The sequence below is a fragment of the Rutidosis leptorrhynchoides genome, chromosome 11, assembly GCF_046630445.1.
Source record: "Rutidosis leptorrhynchoides isolate AG116_Rl617_1_P2 chromosome 11, CSIRO_AGI_Rlap_v1, whole genome shotgun sequence".
Lineage (NCBI taxonomy): Eukaryota > Viridiplantae > Streptophyta > Magnoliopsida > Asterales > Asteraceae > Rutidosis > Rutidosis leptorrhynchoides.
The window spans coordinates 186,550,970-186,575,593 of NC_092343.1; positions in this window are offsets into that span (position 1 = coordinate 186,550,970).

Here is a 24,624-nt window from a genome sequence, read left to right on the forward strand (position 1 = left end):
GATCGTTTATTGCATATAAGATTAATATCTACATAAATTAAACCTTACCAACATGATAAGCAATCTAAATTGTTGAGATTTATGTTTTTGAAAAGAGTTTTACACAACGTTTGACCGTCCAATTTGACCGATGATATCACGAACTATATAACATACGATAATTATACGTCTGGGTATATATATGTATCTATATATATTTAACATGATCTAAGGATGTTTAACATCTCATTGTGTACTAATAACAATGAGTTGTAGGTATATTTTGAAACTACTAACTTAAGTTTTCAAAACGATAACTATACGTAACGTTCTTTGACATAAATACTTATAATCTATAATACTTATACATGCATCGTATAGATATGTATTTAATCACTTTTAAAGGGCTTACATACATAAAACAATATAAGTATATTTACAAAAGATAGCTATATTTGAATCCTCGTTCCGTTTTCTCAAAGATTTCTATACGTATACCTAGGGTATATGTACCGGTATCATACCCATCTTCTAGATGTATTTACTATTGGTATATACATGTCAAATCAACATATATTCAGCTCTTGTTCATGCCCTTAAGGCTAGGTAATTAGAATTGGAAGTATGCATGACTAATTTTATAAAATAACAAAATGAAAATTTGTCCATGTTCCCCATTTTCACATTTTTAAGACCTCCTCCCATTCCATTTCTAATTCAATCTTTTACCTTCATTTCCTAGCTAAACACACACATATTCATGAGCCTTAAACACCTTAAACATTTCAGCAAACAACCATGAAGATATAGCTTCAAAAACAACACTTAAACATCATAAGAAAATCTTTCCAAGAACACTTCAAAAATCCTTCCAAATTTACAAGTTTACTTCCAACCTTTTGATCCAACTCCACCACTCTTTTGGTTCTAGGATTTTACTCATCTTTTACAGCAATCTTGTCCAAGTAACTTGAGGTAGTAACTTTGTTAAAAATCTTTTTCGATTCAAATTTATATAGCTATCTTATTTTGAGATATAAAATTTTAACAACAAGAACATAGTTTGAATGATTTCAAACTTGTTCGCAAACTAAATAGATCCTTCTAACTTAACTTTTAAAACACTTCAAGACCTGTAATATATCATAATGATATGTTAACTTAACAAGATACAACTTGTTTTTACAAAGAATATCTTAAAACTGAATCTATGTCGTCGGAGTGTAACCGGGGGCTGTTTTGGGTTGGATAATTAAAAACCATCTTGAACTTTGAATTAGAAGTTCATGTTCTGGAAAAATGATATTTCTTATAAATATGTTAACACATAAAAATTTCATGGTTTAATTCAAAGTATAAGTATTTTTAGAAAAACATTAAATGATGTTTTTGTAACAAAAATGATTACTTTCATAAGATTCACCTAGAGTTTGGACTATAACCTGTGATTCCGAATATAAACCATGATATTTACAGTTCATATTCTTAAATTTTGACTCGATCCAAGGAGATGGCAAGTTGAATCAACAAAAACGGAGTTGTAACGAAGAAACTACGACTAAAATAAGATCGGGTGTCCAAAGCTTGTTTAACAACGAAAATAATTGGAGAAAAATTAAATAAATCATATCTTTCCTAATTAATATGATATTTCATATATATTTACTCATGATTTAATTTTATATATTTCAGGACCACCCGTAAACAACACGAGAAGATTAATCATAAGACCTCATGTACGTACGCAACACGTCATTTGACAACACCGGTACTTTATGTACGCAACACGTCATTTGACAACACGGTACCATGGGTCAAGATTAATTCCGATCAATATGAATACGATGGGGTCTTTATTTATTTTATTAAGCAACTAATTGAGGATTACTAACATTGGACTGCTAACTACGGACCAAGAAAATATTAAAAGTATTAAAAGTATATATATGAAACGTTTATTTCTTAAAAAGAAAATATATTGATATATTACATATGGTTAGGTTCGTGATATCAATCGGAGACCAAGTCGTGTTATTATCTTCAAGACAAAAGTGAGTATATAGTCCCACTTTTAAACTCTAAATATTTCGGGATGAGAATACATGCATTTTATGATTTACGTTATAGACACAAGTACTTAAAAATATATTCTACGTTGAGTTGTACCACTGGCATATCTCCCTGTAACTTGGTAACTACTATTTACATGCGGTATTGTAAACGCGAATCCTGTTGATAGATCTATCGGGCCTGACAACCCCAACCGGACTGGACGACCAGTATTCAACGGTTGCACAGTACTTCGTTTCGGTGACTACACTTGGTACGGTGTAGTAAGATTTCATAATAAAGGGAATATGCGACGTTAATTAAATGTTAAGTATGGTTATCAAGTGCTCAACAACTTAGAATATTTTTATTGAAACGTTTATATATGAAATCTTGTGGTCTATATTTATAACGCTGCCGGCATTAAACCTATATCTCACCAACTTTATGTTGACGTTTTAAGCATGTTTATTCTCAGGTGATAACTAAAAGCTTCCGCTGCAACATGTTGAATTTAAGCAAGATCTTGAGTATGCATATTTGTGTCAAAAATAAAACTGCATATCGGAGGATTTGTAATGTAAAATATGTTGGAGGTCGTATTGTTATTATCACATGTAAAGTTTGTAAGTCTAAGATTATCGCTAAACGATAATCATTATTAAGTTGTTTAAGCCTTGTATTTGTAATAAAAGCTATGGTTTGTATTGTAAAAACGAATGCAGTTTTTGAAAAATGTCGCATATAGAGGTCAATACCTCGCGATGAAATCATATGTTATTGTATTCGTCCTTATGGTTAAGGTCGGGTTATTACATGTGGTATCAGAGCGTTGGTCTTAGAGAACCAGAGAATTTGCATTAGTGTGTCTTATCGAGTTTGTTAGGATGCATTAGTGAGTCTGGACTTTGACCGTGTTTGATTTCGAAAACTATTGCTTATCCTTGTTGGTTAAAAATTAATATGTAAATATTATGTAGTATTAACGTGCTAGTTGTTATGTGATAGATGTCTGGCTTAGAACTTATTATCACATTCAGCGACTCCGAACCAGACTCTTCAGATGGTATTCCAGTCATTAATCTATCCGATGATGAAAACGACACCTTTGGGGAAGACTCACAAGTTCCAGATGAATCAATTGAAGAGGAACCGGAAAGTGATCCTGAGGAGGAAGAAATACAGGAAATTACGAAAGACAAGTTCGAACGAGGAAAGAAACGAAAGGCTACTGAAATGGAAAATCTAAATTCCGAGTCTAGAGAGGATGTTGTGGAACCAACTCCACCAGATACTTCCACATCTATTCCCGCTATTACTATTTGTTCTATCCCGACATCCAGTTCTTCGGTTCCTCAGCCAAAACGCAGGGAGACAACCAGGATAACCTTTAAGCGATTTCTTTGAACACAAACGCTTTGGGTTAAATGATGCGCTGTTGTTTTAAACCATGGGATCATATAATGTTGTGTATAATATTACTAGTATGGTTTGCTTAATGTTTGATGTAAGATAAGCATATGTAAAATAGTGAAGTGTTAAATGCAATAATTTTCCATGGTTAAGTATTATTTGGGTGGTAGTAAATGATTTTCGTACTAAGCTATTAAGTATGAACTTTAACGGGTAGGTACTACCCTAGATATAATTATAAAACGCTAATAAGAAGAAAAGGCTTTTATAATAATAACTGGTTCATATTATTAATAAGCTACGATGTACTGTAAATACATACTACATCTATAATATTCCATGTGAATAATTATTTTTTTTCATTCTTATTGAAGATTATGGCGCGATTGAACCGAATGACGGAACAAGAAATCAAGGAACTCATCAATCAGCGAGTGAACGACAGAATGTTATGGGTCGAGGCTGCAAGAGGTGCTGCAGTTAACCCAAATCCTCGTGTGGGGTGCACTTACAAAACTTTTCAAGGTTGCAAACCCTCATCATTCAGTGGAACAGAAGGACCGGTCGGTTTAACCCGGTGGATCGAAAAGATTGAGTCTGTGTTTAAAATCAGTGGTTGTATTGAGAAGGACATGACCAAGTATGCATCGTGCACCCTACAAGATAGTGCACTCACATGGTGGAAAAACTATGTGAAGGCCGTAGGAGGAGATGTAGCATATGATACTCCCTGGGAAGAATTCAAAACAATGCTAATCAACGAATATTGTCCAAGGAACGAGGTTAGGAAGTTGGAAGCTGAATGTAGTGACCCGAACTTTTCCATGTTTATATATTAATTGAGATTGATATTTACATGATTAAATGTTTCCAACATGTTAAGCAATCAAACTTGTTAAGACTTGATTAATTGAAATATGTTTCATATAGACAATTGACCACCCAAGTTGACCGGTGATTCACGAACGTTAAAACTTGTAAAAACTATATGATGACATATATGTAAAAACAAGACTACTAACTTAATAATTTTTAAACGAGACATATATGTAACGATTATCGTTGTAAAGACATTTAATGTATATATATCATATTAAGAGATATTCATACATGATAATATCATGATAATATAATAATTTAAAATCTCATTTGATATTATAAACATTGGGTTAACAACATTTAACAAGATCGTTAACCTAAAGGTTTCAAAACAACACTTACATGTAACGACTAACGATGACTTAACGACTCAGTTAAAATGTATATACATGTAGTTTTTTAATATGTATTTATACACTTTTGAACGACTTCAATACACTTATCAAAATACTTCTACTTAACAAAAATGCTTACAATTACATCCTCGTTCAGTTTCATCAACAATTCTACTCGTATGCACCCGTATTCATACTCGTACAATACACAGCTTTTAGATGTATGTACTATTGGTATATACACTCCAATGATCAGCTCTTAGCAGGCCATGTGAGTCACCTAACACATGTGGGAACCATCATTTGGCAACTATCATGAAATATCTCATAAAATTACAAAAATATGAGTAATCATTCATGACTTATTTACATGAAAACAAAATTACATATCCTTTATATCTAATCCATACACCAACGACCAAAAACACCTACAAACACTTTCATTCTTCAATTTTCTTCATCTAATTGATCTCTCTCAAGTTCTATCTTCAAGTTCTAAGTGTTCTTCATATATTTTACAAGTTCTAGTTACATAAAATCAAGAATACTTTCAAGTTTGCTAGCTCACTTCCAATCTTGTAAGCTGATCATCCAACCTCAAGAAATCTTTGTTTCTTACAGTAGGTTATCATTCTAATACAAGGTAATAATCATATTCAAACTTTGGTTCAATTTCTATAACTATAACAATCTTATTTCAAGTGATGATCTTACTTGAACTTGTTTTCGTGTCATGATTCTGCTTCAAGAACTTCGAGCCATCCAAGGATCCGTTGAAGCTAGATCCATTTTTCACTTTTACAGTAGGTTTATCCAAGGAACTTAAGGTAGTAATGATGTTCATAACATCATTTGATTCATACATATAAAGCTATCTTATTCGAAGGTTTAAACTTGTAATCACTAGAACATAGTTTAGTTAATTCTAAACTTGTTCGCAAACAAAAGTTAATCCTTCTAACTTGACTTTTAAAATCAACTAAACGTCTGTTCTATATCTATATGATATGCTAACTTAATGATTTAAAACCTGGAAACACGAAAAACACCGTAAAACCGGATTTACGCCGTCGTAGTAACACCGCGGGCTGTTTTGGGTTAGTTAATTAAAAACTATGATAAACTTTGATTTAAAAGTTTTTATTCTGAGAAGATGATTTTTATTATGAACATGAAACTATATCCAAAAATTATGGTTAAACTCAAAGTGGAAGTATGTTTTCTAAAATGGTCATCTAGACGTCGTTCTTTCGACTGAAATGACTACCTTTACAAAAACGACTTGTAACTTATTTTTCCGACTATAAACCTATACTTTTTCTGTTTAGATTCATAAAATATAGTTCAATATGAAACCATAGCAATTGGATTCACTCAAAACGGATTTAAAATGAAGAAGTTATGGGTAAAACAAGATTGGATAATTTTTCTCATTTTAGCTACGTGAAAATTGGTAACAAATCTATTCCAACCATAACTTAAACAACTTGTATTGTATATTATGTAATCTTGAGATACCATAGACACGTATACAATGTTTCGACCTATCATGTCGACACATCTATATATATTTCGGAACAACCATAGACACTCTATATGTGAATGTTGGAGTTAGCTATACAGGGTTGAGGTTGATTCCAAAATATATATAGTTTGAGTTGTGATCAATACTGAGATACGTATACACTGGGTCGTGGATTGATTCAAGATAATATTTTTCGATTTATTTCTGTACATCTAACTGTGGACAACTAGTTGTAGGTTACTAACGAGGACAGCTGACTTAATAAACTTAAAACATCAAAATATATTAAAAGTGTTGTAAATATATTTTGAACATACTTTGATATATATGTATATATTGTTATAGGTTCGTGAATCAACCAGTGGCCAAGTCTTACTTCCCGACGAAGTAAAAATCTGTGAAAGTGAGTTATAGTCCCACTTTTAAAATCTAATATTTTTGGGATGAGAATACATGCAGGTTTTATAAATGCTTTACAAAATAGACACAAGTACGTGAAACTACATTCTATGGTTGAATTATCAAAATTGAATATGCCCCTTTTTATTAAGTCTGGTAATCTAAGAATTAGGGAACAGACACCCTAATTGACGCGAATCCTAAAGATAGATCTATTGGGCCTAACAAACCCCATCCAAAGTACCGGATGCTTTAGTACTTTGAAATTTATATCATATCCGAAGGGTGTCCCGGAATGATGGGGATATTCTTATATATGCATCTTGTTAATGTCGGTTACCAGGTGTTCACCATATGAATGATTTTTATCTCTATGTATGGGATGTGTATTGAAATATGAAATCTTGTGGTCTATTATTATGATTTGATATATATAGGTTAAACCTATAACTCACCAACATTTTTGTTGACGTTTTAAGCATGTTTATTCTCAGGTGATTATTAAGTGCTTCCGCTGTAGCATACTTAAATAAGGACGAGATTTGGAGTCCATGCTTGTATGATATTGTGTAAAAACTGCATTCAAGAAACTTATTTTGTTGTAACATATTTGTATTGTAAACCATTATGTAATGGTCGTGTGTAAACAGGATATTTTAGATTATCATTATTTGATAATCTACGTAAAGCTTTTTAAAACCTTTATCTATGAAATAAAGGTTATGGTTTGTTTTAAAAATGAATGCAGTCTTTGAAAAACGTCTCATATAGAGGTCAAAACCTCGCAACGAAATCAATTAATATGGAACGTTTTTAATCAATAAGAACGGGACATTTCAGTTGGTATCAGAGCGTTGGTCTTAGAGAACCAGAATTTCGCATTAGTGTGTCTTATCGAGTTTGTTAGGATGCATTAGTGAGTCTGGACTTCGACCGTGTTTAGTTGAAAAATGATTGCTTAACAAATTTTGTTGGAAACTATATATTTTTAACATGTGAATATTATGTGATATATTAATCTCTTAACGCGTTTGATATTATGTGATAGATGTCTACCTCTAGAACAAGTCCCATTGACTCACCTAATAATAATGAAGAGTCAAATGTAAATTGGAATGATTCATGGACTGATTCACAAGTTCCCGAAGAGGAACCGGAAGAAGAGTCGGAACCGGAAGAAGAATCGGAACCGGAAGAAGAATCGGAACCGGATGAAGAAATAGAACTGGTGGGGGAAATAATAAAACGGTTAAGTAAAAGAAAATCCTCAACCAACCGACCAAGGTTAATTATGATCAATGGTGTTTCCGCCAAGGAAGCAAAATATTGGGAGGATTACCAATTCTCCGATGAATCGGATTCCGACGAGAATTTCGATGATGTTATAGAAATTACCCCAACGGAATTTAAAAAGGCAAAAGAAAATAATAAGGGAAAGGGCATAAAAATAGAGAAATCTAATTCCAACCCCGATGAACTTTATATGTATCGTCAACCCCCGAAGTCCTTAAGTTGTAACAATGACCCGGGAACCTCTAAACCACCAGGTTTTTCTAAACCAATGTGGACAACGACAGTTAGTATTAGGGGAACATCATATATCCCTAGAAACTTGGCAAAACGAACCAAAACCGAAGAAGAAGAAACGAGCGAGTCGGAATAAGATAGTTGTATTTGTGTGGTGTAATATATGTAATATAGTGTGCTTATGCTTTATGATATATGTAAAAATTGCTTGTATTAATAAGTATTTTTTTTATGAATCTAACTCTTGTCTATTTTACAGTTTAAAAACACAAAATGGATAGACAACCCAATATTTTAAGAGACCTACCCGGAGACATGTTTGATGAAATCTTGTCTATAGTCGGTCAGAATTCCTCGGCACAACTATTTAAGGTGAGATCAGTTTGTAAGACATTCGAAGAACGTTCCAAGAATGTCTTGGTTTATAAGAGACTTTCGTTTGAAAGATGGGGGATATCACATTGGGAAACTCATAAGTTACGATGTGTTTACTTTGACGCATATATTGCGGGGAACCCAAATGCTATTTTACGCAACGGGTTAAGAAATTATTTTGACTCAATATATCCGAATATTGGACTTCGTGATTTAGAAAAAGCGACTAACATGCAACATAAAGAAGCATGTTATGCTTACGGATTAGTAATGTTCGCTTCTCACCAAAGTGAGAACAAGAACATCGGGCTACAACTATTAAACAAAACATTTCCACAAGTGACGGAGTCGGTAATTGGGGTAAGAAATGAGGTTTTTAGATTGTTACGGGACTGTTGGACATTACGTAACCCTCGTCCTTTTGACGACGTTACAACACGCTGTCTTATCAACGGCCATAACGGTTATGTTCCACAAGACCAAGGATGGGAAGTAATCCTAGTAAAACCAGAATGCATGACTTGTTTCTGGACGTATGAATTACGTGTCTTTATTGCCTTTGCTGAACGACTTGTGTACTAGCTAGAATTATCTTCACAACTATATTGTATCAAAGTTATTGCGTGCTATATTTTATGCTTTATGTAAAATAAGCGGTATTGTAAGTTTGTAAAATATTGTATAAAAGTTTGAACGCGAAATATTATTATAATCAGTTTTTCATATAGAATTGTAGTAGTTGAATTGTATATTAGCTACTAAGTATGAACTTAACGGGTAGGTACTACCCGAATTTAAACTTATAAAACGCTAATATGAAGAAAAAGCTTTTATAAATGAGTTCATATTATGCTACGAAATACTATTAACTACTCTTAATATTCTGTATGATTAACTTGTTCCATTTGAATATTTTGAAGGAAATGGCACCGACTACTCGACACACCGTGAATATGAATGAAGAGGAATTCCGTACTTTTCTAGCTTCAAACATAGCCGCAGTACAGGCTGCGCTACATACCAACAATAACCTTGGATCTAGCAGTACAGGAAATCGTGTAGGATGCACCTACAAAGAATTCACTGCCTGCAAATCTTTGGAATTTGATGGAACCGAAGGACCGATCGGGTTGAAACGGTGGACCGAGAAGGTCGAATCGGTGTTTGCCATAAGTAAGTGTACTGAAGAGGACAAAGTGAAGTACGCTACGCATACCTTCACAGGTTCTGCGTTAACATGGTGGAATACCTATCTAGAGCAAGTGGGACAAGACGATGCGTACGCACTACCGTGGTCAGCATTCAAGCACTTAATGAACGAGAAGTACCGTCCCAAAACTGAGGTCAATAAGCTCAAGACAGAACTTAGAGGGTTACAAACCCAAGGATTTGATATTACCACGTACGAAAGACGATTCACAGAATTGTGCCTATTGTGTCCGGGAGCATTCGAAGATGAGGAAGAGAAGATCGACGCATTTGTGAAAGGATTACCGGAAAGAATCCAAGAAGATATAAGTTCACACGAGCCCTCCTCCATACAACAGGCATGTAGAATGGCTCACAAACTAGTGAACCAGATTGAAGAAAGAATTAAAGAACAGACTGCTGAAGAGACCAATGTGAAGCAAGTCCAAAGAAAGTGGGAGGAAAATGGTGATAAGAATCACCAATACAACAACAACAGCAATTACAACAATAATCGCAACAATTATCCCAACAATCGTAACATCAATCGCAACTACAACAAACGGCCCAACAACAACAACAACAACAGCAACTACAACAATCATCCCAACAACAATAATAACCACAACAACAAAAACAATCAGAAACAGCTATGCCAAAGGTGTGAAAAGAATCACTCGGGGTTCTGCACCAAATTTTGCAATAAGTGTAAAAGAAATGGTCATAGCGCGGTGAAGTGTGAGATCTACGGACCAGGGGTTAATAGAACGAAAGGAACAAATGGTGTCAGAACGAGTAATGGCGGAGCAAGTAGTGTCGGAGCAAGTTATGCAAATGTAGTTTGTTATAAATGTGGAAAACCGGGCCACATTATTAGAAATTGCCCGAACCAGGAGAACACGAATGGACAAGGCCGCGGAAGAGTTTTCAATATTAATGCGGCCGAGGCACAGGAAGACCCGGAGCTTGTTACGGGTACGTTTCTTATTGACAATAAATCTGCTTACGTTTTATTTGATTCGGGTGCGGATAGAAGCTATATGAGTAGATATTTTTGTGCTAAATTAAGTTGTCCATTGACGCCTTTGGATAGTAAATTTTTACTCGAATTAGCAAATGGTAAATTAATTTCAGCAGATAATATATGTCGGAATCGAGAAATTAAACTGGTTAGCGAAACATTTAAGATTGATTTGATACCAGTAGAGTTAGGGAGTTTTGATGTGATAATCGGTATGGACTGGTTGAAAGAAGTGAAAGCGGAGATCGTTTGTTACAAAAATGCAATTCGCATTATACGAGAAAAAGGAAAACCCTTAATGGTATACGGAGAAAAGGGCAACACGAAGCTACATCTTATTAGTAATTTGAAGGCACAAAAACTAATAAGAAAAGGTTGCTATGCTGTTCTAGCACACGTCGAGAAAGTACAAACTGAAGAAAAGAGCATCAATGATGTTCCCGTCGCAAAAGAATTTCCTGATGTATTTCCGAAAGAATTACCGGGATTACCCCCACATCGATCCGTTGAATTTCAAATAGATCTTGTACCAGGAGATGCACCAATAGCTCGTGCTCCTTACAGACTCGCACCCAGCGAGATGAAAGAACTGCAAAGCCAATTACAAGAACTTTTAGAGCATGGTTTCATTCGACCAAGCACATCACCGTGGGGAGCTCCTGTTTTGTTTGTCAAGAAGAAAGATGGTACATTCAGGTTGTGTATCGACTACCGAGAGTTGAACAAACTTACCATCAAGAACCGCTACCCACTACCGAGAATCGATGACTTATTTGATCAACTACAAGGCTCGTCTGTTTATTCAAAGATTGACTTACGTTCCGGGTATCATCAAATGCGGGTGAAAGAAGATAATATTCCAAAGACTGCTTTCAGAACACGTTACGGTCATTACGAGTTTATGGTCATGCCGTTTGGTTTAACTAATGCACCAGCTGTGTTCATGGACCTTATGAACCGAGTGTGTGGACCATACCTTGACAAGTTTGTCATTGTTTTCATTGATGACATACTTATTTACTCAAAGAATGACCAAGAACACGGTGAACATTTGAGAAAGGTGTTAGAAGTATTGAGTAAGGAAGAATTGTACGCTAAGTTTTCAAAGTGTGCATTTTGGTTGGAAGAAGTTCAATTCCTCGGTCACATAGTGAACAAAGAAGGTATTAAGGTGGATCCGGCAAAGATAGAAACTGTTGAAAAGTGGGAAACCCCGAAAACTCCGAAACACATACGCCAGTTTTTAGGACTAGCTGGTTACTACAGAAGGTTCATCCAAGACTTTTCCAGAATAGCAAAACCCTTGACTGCATTAACGCATAAAGGGAAGAAATTTGAATGGAATGATGAACAAGAGAAAGCGTTTCAGTTATTGAAGAAAAAGCTAACTACGGTACCTATATTGTCATTGCCTGAAGGGAATGATGATTTTGTGATTTATTGTGATGCATCAAAGCAAGGTCTCGGTTGTGTATTAATGCAACGAAACGAAGGTGATTGCTTATGCGTCTAGACAATTGAAGATTCACGAACAAAATTATACGACGCATGATTTGGAATTAGGCGCGGTTGTTTTTGCATTAAAGACTTGGAGGCACTACTTATATGGGGTCAAAAGTATTATATATACCGACCACAAAAGTCTTCAACACATATTTAATCAGAAATAACTGAATATGAGGCAGCGTAGGTGGATTGAATTATTGAATGATTACGACTTTGAGATTCGTTACCACCCGGGGAAGGCAAATGTGGTAGCCGATGCCTTAAGCAGGAAGGACAGAGAACCCATTCGAGTAAAATCTATGAATATAATGATTCATAATAACATTACTACTCAAATAAAGGAGGCGCAACAAGGAGTTTTAAAAGAGGGAAATTTAAAGGATGAAATACCCAAAGGATCAGAGAAGCATCTTAATATTCGGGAAGACGAAACCCGGTATAGGGCTGAAAGGATTTGGGTACCAAAATTTGGAGATATGAGAGAAATGGTACTTAGAGAAGCTCATAAAACCAGATACTCAATACATCCTGGAACGGGGAAGATGTACAAGGATCTCAAGAAACATTTTTGTTGGCCGGGTATGAAAGCCGATGTTGCTAAATACGTAGGAGAATGTTTGACGTGTTCTAAGGTCAAAGCTGAGCATCAGAAACCATCAGGTCTACTTCAACAACCCGAAATCCCAGAATGGAAATGGGAAAACATTACCATGGATTTCATCACTAAATTGCCAAGGACTGCAAGTGGTTTTAATACTATTTGGGTAATAGTTGATCGTCTCACCAAATCAGCACACTTCCTGCCAATAAGAGAAGATGACAAGATGGAGAAGTTAGCACGACTGTATTTGAAGGAAGTCGTCTCCAGACATGGAATACCAATCTCTATTATCTCTGATAGGGATGGCAGATTTATTTCAAGATTCTGGCAGACATTACAGCAAGCATTAGGAACTCGTCTAGACATGAGTACTGCCTATCATCCACAAACTGATGGGCAGAGCGAAAGGATGATACAAATGCTTGAAGACATGCTACGAGCATGTGTTATTGATTTCGGAAACAGTTGGGATCGACATCTACCGTTAGCAGAATTTTCCTACAACAACAGCTACCATTCAAGCATTGAGATGGCGCCGTTTGAAGCACTTTATGGTAGAAAGTGCAGGTCTCCGATTTGTTGGAGTGAAGTGGGGGATAGACAGATTACGGGTCCGGAGATTATACAAGAAACTACCGAGAAGATCATCCAAATTCAACAACGGTTGAAAACCGCCCAAAGTCGACAAAAGAGCTACGCTGACATTAAAAGAAAAGATATAGAATTTGAAATTGGAGAGATGGTCATGCTCAAAGTTGCACCTTGGAAAGGCGTTGTTCGATTTGGTAAACGAGGGAAATTAAATCCAAGGTATATTGGACCATTCAAGATTATTGATCGTGTCGGACCAGTAGCTTACCGACTTGAGTTACCTCAACAACTCGCGGCTGTACATAACACTTTCCACGTCTCGAATTTGAAGAAATGTTTTGCTAAAGAAGATCTCACTATTCCGTTAGATGAAATCCAAATCAACAAAAAACTTCAATTCATCGAAGAACCCGTCGAAATAATGGATCGTGAGGTTAAAAGACTTAAGCAAAACAAGATACCTATTGTTAAGGTTCGATGGAATGCTCGTAGAGGACCCGAGTTCACCTGGGAGCGTGAAGATCAGATGAAGAAGAAATAACCGCATCTATTTCCAGAAGATTCGTCAACACCTTCAACAGCTTAAAATTTCGGGACGAAATTTATTTAACGGGTAGGTACTGTAGTGACCCGAACTTTTCCATGTTTATATATTAATTGAGATTGATATTTACATGATTAAATGTTTCCAACATGTTAAGCAATCAAACTTGTTAAGACTTGATTAATTGAAATATGTTTCATATAGACAATTGACCACCCAAGTTGACCGGTGATTCACGAACGTTAAAACTTGTAAAAACTATATGATGAAATATATATGGATATATATATATATAGTAAACATGATACTATGATAAGTAAACATATCATTAAGTATATTAACAATGAACTACATATGTAAAAACAAGACTACTAACTTAATAATTTTTAAACGAGACATATATGTAACGATTATCGTTGTAAAGACATTTAATGTATATATATCATATTAAGAGATATTCATACATGATAATATCATGATAATATAATAATTTAAAATCTCATTTGATATTATAAACATTGGGTTAACAACATTTAACAAGATCGTTAACCTAAAGGTTTCAAAACAACACTTACATGTAACGACTAACGATGACTTAACGACTCAGTTAAAATGTATATACATGTAGTGTTTTAATATGTATTTATACACTTTTGAAAGACTTCAATACACTTATCAAAATACTTCTACTTAACAAAAATGCTTACAATTACATCCTCGTTCAGTTTCATCAACAATTCTACTCGTATGCACCCGTATTCATACTCGTACAATACACAGCTTTTAGATGTATGTACTATTGGTATATACACTCCAATGATCAGCTCTTAGCAGCCCATGTGAGTCACCTAACACATGTGGGAACCATCATTTGGCAACTAGCATGAAATATCTCATAAAATTACAAAAATATGAGTAATCATTCATGACTTATTTACATGAAAACAAAATTACATATCCTTTATATCTAATCCATACACCAACGACCAAAAACACCTACAAACACTTTCATTCTTCAATTTTCTTCATCTAATTGATCTCTCTCAAGTTCTATCTTCAAGTTCTAAGTGTTCTTCATATATTTTACAAGTTCTAGTTACATAAAATCAAGAATACTTTCAAGTTTGCTAGCTCACTTCCAATCTTGTAAGGTGATCATCCAACCTCAAGAAATCTTTGTTTCTTACAGTAGGTTATCATTCTAATACAAGGTAATAATCATATTCAAACTTTGGTTCAATTTCTATAACTATAACAATCTTATTTCAAGTGATGATCTTACTTGAACTTGTTTTCGTGTCATGATTCTGCTTCAAGAACTTCGAGCCATCCAAGGATCCGTTGAAGCTAGATCCATTTTTCTCTTTTACAGTAGGTTTATCCAAGGAACTTAAGGTAGTAATGATGTTCATAACATCATTCGATTCATACATATAAAGCTATCTTATTCGAAGGTTTAAACTTGTAATCACTAGAACATAGTTTAGTTAATTCTAAACTTTTTCGCAAACAAAAGTTAATCCTTCTAACTTGACTTTTAAAATCAACTAAACGCATGTTCTATATCTATATGATATGCTAACTTAATGATTTAAAACCTGGAAACACGAAAAACACCGTAAAACCGAATTTACGCCGTCGTAGTAACACCGCGGGCTGTTTTGGGTTAGTTAATTAAAAACTATGATAAACTTTGATTTAAAAGTTGTTATTCTGAGAAGATGATTTTTATTATGAACATGAAACTATATCCAAAAATTATGGTTAAACCCAAAGTGGAAGTATGTTTTCTAAAATGGTCATCTAGACGTCGTTCTTTCGACTGAAATGACTACCTTTACAAAAACGACTTGTAACTTATTTTTCTGACTATAAACCTATACTTTTTCTGTTTAGATTCATAAAATAGAGTTCAATATGAAACCATAGCAATTGGATTCACTCAAAACGGATTTAAAATGAAGAAGTTATGGGTAAAACAAGATTGGATAATTTTTCTCATTTTAGCTACGTGAAAATTGGTAACAAATCTATTCCAACCATAACTTAATCAACTTGTATTGTATATTATGTAATCTTGAGATACCATAGACACGTATACAATGTTTCGACCTATCATGTCGACACATCTATATATATTTCGGAACAACCATAGACACTCTATATGTGAATGTTGGAGTTAGCTATACAGGGTTGAGGTTGATTCCAAAATATATATAGTTTGAGTTGTGATCAATACTGAGATACGTATACACTGGGTCGTGGATTGATTCAAGATAATATTTATCGATTTATTTCTGTACATCTAACTGTGGACAACTAGTTGTAGGTTACTAACGAGGACAGCTGACTTAATAAACTTAAAACATCAAAATATATTAAAAGTGTTGTAAATATATTTTGAACATACTTTGATATATATGTATATATTGTTATAGGTTCGTGAATCAACCAGTGGCCAAGTCTTACTTCCCGACGAAGTAAAAATCTGTGAAAGTGAGTTATAGTCCCACTTTTAAAATCTAATATTTTTGGGATGAGAATACATGCAGGTTTTATAAATGATTTACAAAATAGACACAAGTACGTGAAACTACATTCTATGGTTGAATTATCGAAATCGAATATGCCCCTTTTTATTAAGTCTGGTAATCTAAGAATTAGGGAACAGACACCCTAATTGACGCGAATCCTAAAGATAGATCTATTGGGCCTAACAAACCCCATCCAAAGTACCGGATGCTTTAGTACTTCGAAATTTATATCATATCCGAAGGGTGTCCCGGAATGATGGGGATATTCTTATATATGCATCTTGTTAATGTCGGTTACCAGGTGTTCACCATATGAATGATTTTTATCTCTATGTATGGGATGTGTATTGAAATATGAAATCTTGTGGTCTATTATTATGATTTGATATATATAGGTTAAACCTATAACTCACCAACATTTTTGTTGACGTTTTAAGCATGTTTATTCTCAGGTGATTATTAAGAGCTTCCGCTGTAGCATACTTAAATAAGAACGAGATTTGGAGTCCATGCTTGTATGATATTGTGTAAAAACTGCATTCAAGAAACTTATTTTGTTGTAACATATTTGTATTGTAAACCATTATGTAATGGTCGTGTGTAAACAGGATATTTTAGATTATCATTATTTGATAATCTACGTAAAGCTTTTTAAAACCTTTATCTATGAAATAAAGGTTATGGTTTGTTTTAAAAATGAATGCAGTCTTTGAAAAACGTCTCATATAGAGGTCAAAACCTCGCAACGAAATCAATTAATATGGAACGTTTTTAATCAATAAGAACGGGACATTTCACTGAATTACGAAGCCTGAAAGTTGTTGGTACTGAACTCACCAACTACAATCAGCGATTCATGGAATTAGCTTTGCAATGTCCCGAATTGGTACCAACCGAAGAACGGAAGATAGAACTGTACAAAGATGGTTTGCCTAAAAATGTCAAAGCAAATGTTACAGCATCGAAACCCAAGACTATTCACGAAGCCATCACCATGGCGAACGAGTTGATGGACCAGATTATTCTGGATAAGAACACCGATGTCAAGACATCGAGAAACAAAAGAAAGTGGGAAGGTAATCATCAACAATCCAACAAGAAACAAGAAACCACGCAAGGTGCGGGTAGCGGTTCAAACTCAGGTTACAAAGGACTAAATCCTTTATGTAACAGATGCCACAAACATCACTCTGGTTATTGTAACGTGGTGTGCAACAATTGTAATCGAAAAGGTCATCTTGCTGAAGATTGTAGGGTTCCCGCTACAAATATAAACGGTACCAAGACTCCTGCCACCAATGCAAATAGAACTGCCTTGGCCACTGTTACTTGTTATGGGTGTGGTAAATAGGGTCATTATAAGAGCCAGTGTCCGAATCCAGAGAATAATAATGGATCTGCACGTGGAAGAGCATTTGTTATTAATGCTAGAGAGGCGTGTGAAGACCCGGAGCTTGTTACGGGTACGTTTACCATTAATAACTTATTCGCATCTATTATATTTGATACTGGTGCCGATAGAAGTTACGTGAGTAGAGACTTTTACGCTAAATTGAATTGTTCATCATTACCTCTAGATGCTAAGTACATGATTGAGTTAGCTAATGGTAAACTAATTAAAGCCAATAAAATTTGCCGTGATTGTAAAATAAATTTAGCCGGAGAAACATTTAAGATTGATTTGATACCCGTAGAATTAGGAAGTTTTGATGTAATAGTCGGCATGGACTGGATGTCCAAAATAGGAGCTGAAGTTGTGTGCGCCAAGAAGGCAATTCGCATTCCTCGTAAGGATAAAACGCCAGTAATGATTTATGGAGAGAAGGGTAACTCAAAGCTAAAACTCATTAGTTATTTGAAAGCTCAAAAGTGCTTGAAGAAAGGGTGCTATGCTATCTTAGCACATGTTAATAAAGTCGAAACGAAGGAGAAAGTGAAGAGCATCAATGACGTGCCTGTGGCAAGAGATTTTCCTAAAGTCTTTCCGGAAGAGTTGCCGGGATTACCTCCATTTAGATCTGTAGAATTTCAAATAGATCTAGTACCAGGAGCTGCACCAGTGGCTCGTGCTCCATATAGACTTGCACCATCTGAGATGAAAGAGTTACAAAGCCAGTTACAAGAATTACTGGACCGTGGTTACATTCGACCGAGCACTTCACCGTGGGGAGCTCCGATTTTATTCGTCAAGAAGAAAGACGGATCTTTCCGAATGTGTATAGATTATCGTGAATTAAATAAGTTAACTATCAAGAATCGGTATCCACTACCGAGAATTGATGACTTATTTGATCAATTTCAAGGATCATGTGTTTACTCAAAAATCGACCTAAGGTCGGGCTATCATCAACTACGCGTCAAAGAAGAAGATATTCCGAAAACTGCTTTTCGGACACGCTACGGTCATTATGAATTTTTGGTCATGCCGTTTGGATTAACGAATGCGCCAGCTGTATTCATGGACCTCATGAATCGAGTTTGTAGTCCGTATTTAGATAAGTTTGTTATCGTTTTCATTGACGATATTCTTATCTATTCCAAGAGTGAGCAAGAGCATGAACAGCATTTAAGATTGGTATTAGAATTGTTAAGAAAAGAACAATTATACGCCAAATTTTCTAAGTGTGCGTTTTGGTTGAAAGAAGTGCAATTTCTTGGCCATGTTGTTAGTAGCAAAGGAATTCAGGTTGACCCAGCTAAAATTGAGGCCATTGAAAAATGGGAGACTCCTAAGACACCAACGCAGATACGCCAATTTTTGGGTTTAGCCGGTTATTATAGAAGGTTTATTTAAGATTTTTCCCGAATAGCTAAACCATTGACAGCGTTAACACAAAAAGGGAAGAAGTACGAATGGACCTTTGAACAGGAGAGTGCATTTCAATTACTCAAGAAGAAGTTGACCACGGCACCTATTTTATCGTTACCTGAAGGGAACGATGATTTTGAGATATATTGTGACACTTCGCGACAAGGTTTTGGTTGCGTACTTATGCAACGAAAGAAAGTTATTGCATACGCGTCCCGACAATTGAAGATTCACGAGCGAAATTATACGACGCATGATCTAGAATTGGGGGCAGTAGTGTTTGCATTGAAGATATGGAGACACTATTTATATGGAGTTAAATGCACTGTGTTTACTGATCATAAAAGCCTTCAACATATTTTCGATCAGAAACAGCTGAACATGAGGCAACGTAGGTGGGTCGAGCAGATAAACGACTACGATTGTGAGATTCGCTATCATCCCGGGAAAGCGAATGTAGTGGCCGACGCTTTAAGCAGAAAGGAACGAGAACCAATTCGAGTACGAACAATGAACATAAAAATTCGCATGAATCTCAACTCACAAATCAAAGAGGCTCAACGAGAAGCTCTTACTAAAGAAAACATAGGAAATGAAATAATGAAGAAGTATGGGAAACAACTCATTATGCGGGAAGATGAAATTCGATATTTTGCAAACCGTATTTGGGTACCAAAGTTGGGTGGATTAAGGAAGTTAATATTGAATGAGGCACATAAGACAAGATACTCGATACATCCTGGAGTTGGAAAGATGTATCAAGATCTTAAGACGCATTATTGGTGGCCTAATTTGAAGACAGACGTTGCAACATATGTTGGGGAATGTTTAACTTGTTCCAAAGTCAAAGCAGAACACCAGAAGCCGTCAGGATTACTTCAACAACCAAAAATCCCAGAATGGAAATGGGATGGTATTACCATGGATTTCATCACAAAATTACCTAAGACTGCCTGGGGTTATGACACCATTTGGGTAATAGTTGATCGTCTCACCAAATCTGCACATTTCTTGCCTATAAAGGAAACGGATAGAATGGAGAAACTATTACGATTATACATAAAGGAAATTGTTTCAAGGTATGGAATACCTATTTCCATTATATCCGATCGTGATAGTAGATTTACATCAAAGTTCTGGCAATCACTACAGGAGGCCCTAGGAACTCGTTTGGATATGAGTACCGCATATCATCCGCAAACTGACGGGCAGAGTGAAAGAACAATTCAGACTCTTGAAGACATGCTTAGGGCATGTGTGATCGATTTTGGAAACGGATGGTATAAATATCTACCATTAGCAGAATTCTCGTATAATAATAGTTATCATGCTAGCATTAAAGCTGTACCATTCGAAGCACTGTATGGAAGGAAGTGTAGATCCCCTATCTGTTGGAACGAAGTAGGAGATCAACAATTAACTGGACCCGAGATCATCCATGAAACTACTGAGAAGATAGTGCAAATCAAGGAGAAATTGAAAACAGCCCGTAGTCGCCAAAAGAGCTACGCCGATGTCCGAAGGAAACCATTAGAGTTTCAAATCGGTGACATGGTTATGTTAAAGGTGTCACCTTGGAAAGGTGTAATACGTTTTGGAAAAAGAGGTAAACTGAACCCAAGGTATATAGGCCCGTTCAAGATCATCGAACGCATTGGACTGGTAGCTTATCGACTCGAATTACCACAACAACTCGCCGGAGTACATAATACATTTCACATCTCAAACCTTAAGAAATGTCTTGCAAAGGAAGATCTCACAATTCCTCTTGAAGAAATTCAAGTCAACGAGAAACTACAATTCATAGAAGAACCAGTCGAAATCATGGACCGTGAGGTTAAACGGCTTAAGCAGAGCAACATACCAATCGTCAAGGTTCGTTGGAATGCTCGAAGGGGTCCTGAGTTTACTTGGGACCGAGAGGATCAAATGAAACAAAAGTACCCACATTTGTTTCCCGATGAAGCAAAATAGGTACAATTTTAAAATTTCGGGACGAAATTTATTTAACGGGTAGGTAATGTAACGACCCGGATTTTTCCGATCGTTTATTACATATAAGATTAATATTTACATAAATTAAACCTTACCAACATGATAAGCAATCTAAATTATTGAGATTTATGTTTTTGAAAAGAGTTTTACACAACGTTTGACCGTCCAATTTGACCGATGATATCACGAACTATATAACATACGATAATTATACGTCTGGGTATATATATGTATCTATATATATTTAACATGATCTAAGGATGTTTAACATCTCATTGTGTACTAATAACAATGAGTTGTAGGTATATTTTGAAACTACTAACTTAAGTTTTCAAAGCGATAACTATACGTAACGTTCTTTGACATAAATACTTATAATCTATAATACTTATACATGCATCGTATAGATATGTAATTAATCACTTTTAAAGGGCTTACATATATAAAATAATATAAGTATATTTATAAAAGATAGCTATATTTGAATCCTCGTTCCGTTTTCTCAAAGATTTCTATACGTATACCTAGGGTATATGTACCGGTATCATACCCATCTTCTAGATGTATTTACTATTGGTATATACATGTCAAATCAACATCTATTCAGCTCTTGTTCATGCCCTTAAGGCTAGGTAATTAGAATTAGAAGTATGCATGACTAATTTTACAAAATAACAAAATGAAAATTTGTCCATGTTCCCCATTTTCACATTTTTAAGACCTCCCCCCATTCCATTTCTAGTTCAATCTTTTACCTTCATTTCCTAGCTAAACACACACATATTCATGAGCCTTAAACACCTTAAACATCTCAGCAAACAACCATGAAGATCTAGCTTCAAAAACAACACTTAAACATCATAAGAAAATCTTTCCAAGAACACTTCAAAAATCCTTCCAAATTTACAAGTTTACTTCCAACCTTTTGATCCAACTCCACCACTCTTTTGGTTCTAGGATTTTACTCATCTTTTACAGCAATCTTGTCCAAGTAACTTGAGGTAGTAACTTTGTTAAAAATCTTTTTCGATTCAAATTTATATAGCTATCTTATTTTGAGATATAAAATTTTAACAACAAGAACATAGTTTGAATGATTTCAAACTTGTTCGCAAACTAAATAGATCCTTCTAAATTAATTTTTAAAACACTTCAAGACCTGTAATATATCATAATGATATGTTAACTTAACAAGATACAACTTGTTTTTACAAAGAATATCTTAAAACTGAATCTATGTCGTCGGAGTGTAACCGGGGGCTGTTTTGGGTTGGATAATTAAAAACCATCTTGAACTTTGAATTAGAAGTTCATGTTCTGGAAAAATGATATTTCTTATAAATATGTTAACACATAAAAATTTCATGGTTTAATTCAAAGTATAAGTATTTTTAGAAAAACATTAAATGATGTTTTTGTAACAAAAATGATTACTTTCATAAGATTCACCTAGAGTTTGGACTATAACCTGTGATTCCGAATATAAACCATGATATTTACAGTTCATATTCTTAAATTTTGACTCGATCCAAGGAGATGGCAAGTTGAATCAACAAAAACGGAGTTGTAACGAAGAAACTACGACTAAAATAAGATCGGGTGTCCAAAGCTTGTTTAACAACGAAAATAATTGGAGAAAAATTAAATAAATCATATCTTTCCTAATTAATATGATATTTCATATATATTTACTCATGATTTAATTTTATATATTTCAGGACCACCCGTAAACAACACGAGAAGATTAATCATAAGACCTCATGTACGTACGCAACACGTCATTTGACAACACCGGTACTTTATGTACGCAACACGTCATTTCACAACACGGTACCGTGGGTCAAGATTAATTCCGATCAATATGAATACAATGGGGTCTTTATTTATTTTATTAAGCAACTAATTGAGGATTACTAACATTGGACTGCTAACTACGGACCAAGAAAATATTAAAAGTATTAAAAGTATATATATGAAACGTTTATTTCTTAAAAAGAAAATATATTGATATATTACATATGGTTAGGTTCGTGATATCAATCGGAGACCAAGTCGTGTTATTATCTTCAAGACAAAAGTGAGTATATAGTCCCACTTTTAAACTCTAAATATTTCGGGAGGAGAATACATGCATTTTATGATTTACGTTATAGACACAAGTACTTAAAAATATATTCTACGTTGAGTTGTACCACTGGCATATCTCCCTGTAACTTGGAAACTACTATTTACATGCGGTATTGTAAACGCGAATCCTGTTGATAGATCTATCGGGCCTGACAACCCCAACCGGACTGGACGACCAGTATTCAACGGTTGCACAGTACTTCGTTTCGGTGACTACACTTGGTACGGTGTAGTAAGATTTCATAATAAAGGGAATATGCGATGTTGATTAAATGTTAAGTATGGTTATCAAGTGCTCAACAACTTAGAATATTTTTATTGAAACGTTTATATATGAAATCTTGTGGTCTATATTTATAACGCTGCCGGCATTAAACCTATATCTCACCAACTTTATGTTGACGTTTTAAGCATGTTTATTCTCAGGTGATAACTAAAAGCTTCCGCTGCAACATGTTGAATTTAAGCAAGATCTTGAGTATGCATATTTGTGTCAAAAATAAAACTGCATATCGGAGGATTTGTAATGTAAAATATGTTGGAGGTCGTATTGTTATTATCACATGTAAAGTTTGTAAGTCTAAGATTATCGCTAAACGATAATCATTATTAAGTTGTTTAAACCTTGTATTTGTAATAAAAGCTATGGTTTGTATTGTAAAAACGGATGCAGTTTTTGAAAAATGTCGCATATAGAGGTCAATACCTCGCGATGAAATCATATGTTATTGTATTCGTCCTTATGGTTAAGGTCAGGTTATTACATTATGTAAACTCTAATGTTTTAGAGATTAATCATTTCTAAGTCAAGCCAAAAATCAAATGAGCTTAATATGATATTAACTCATTAAATTTGTATTACATCTGAAAAAAAATATACATACATATATTTTCATAAAGATTGTAATGAAAATTCTTTTATACAAAATATTACTTGTGGAATCTTTAACGGGTAGGTAATACTCGGGAAGTATATATGTTCACAATTAATATGTTACACTGTACATTCTTCAACTTTGATTCAAAAATTATTAACTATGCTCACAACGATATACAATCGTTTCCATACAAATTTAATTACATGCTCTGATATTGACGGAACAGAATCCAAGTCAAAATTTAAGAAGTGACGTCATTCTTAGATCTCTACATCTTTGAAAACTATACTTTGACTTCAAAACTGTGCAAGATCCTTTAGCGTTGTTTTTGCCAAAAATAATCTTGCAA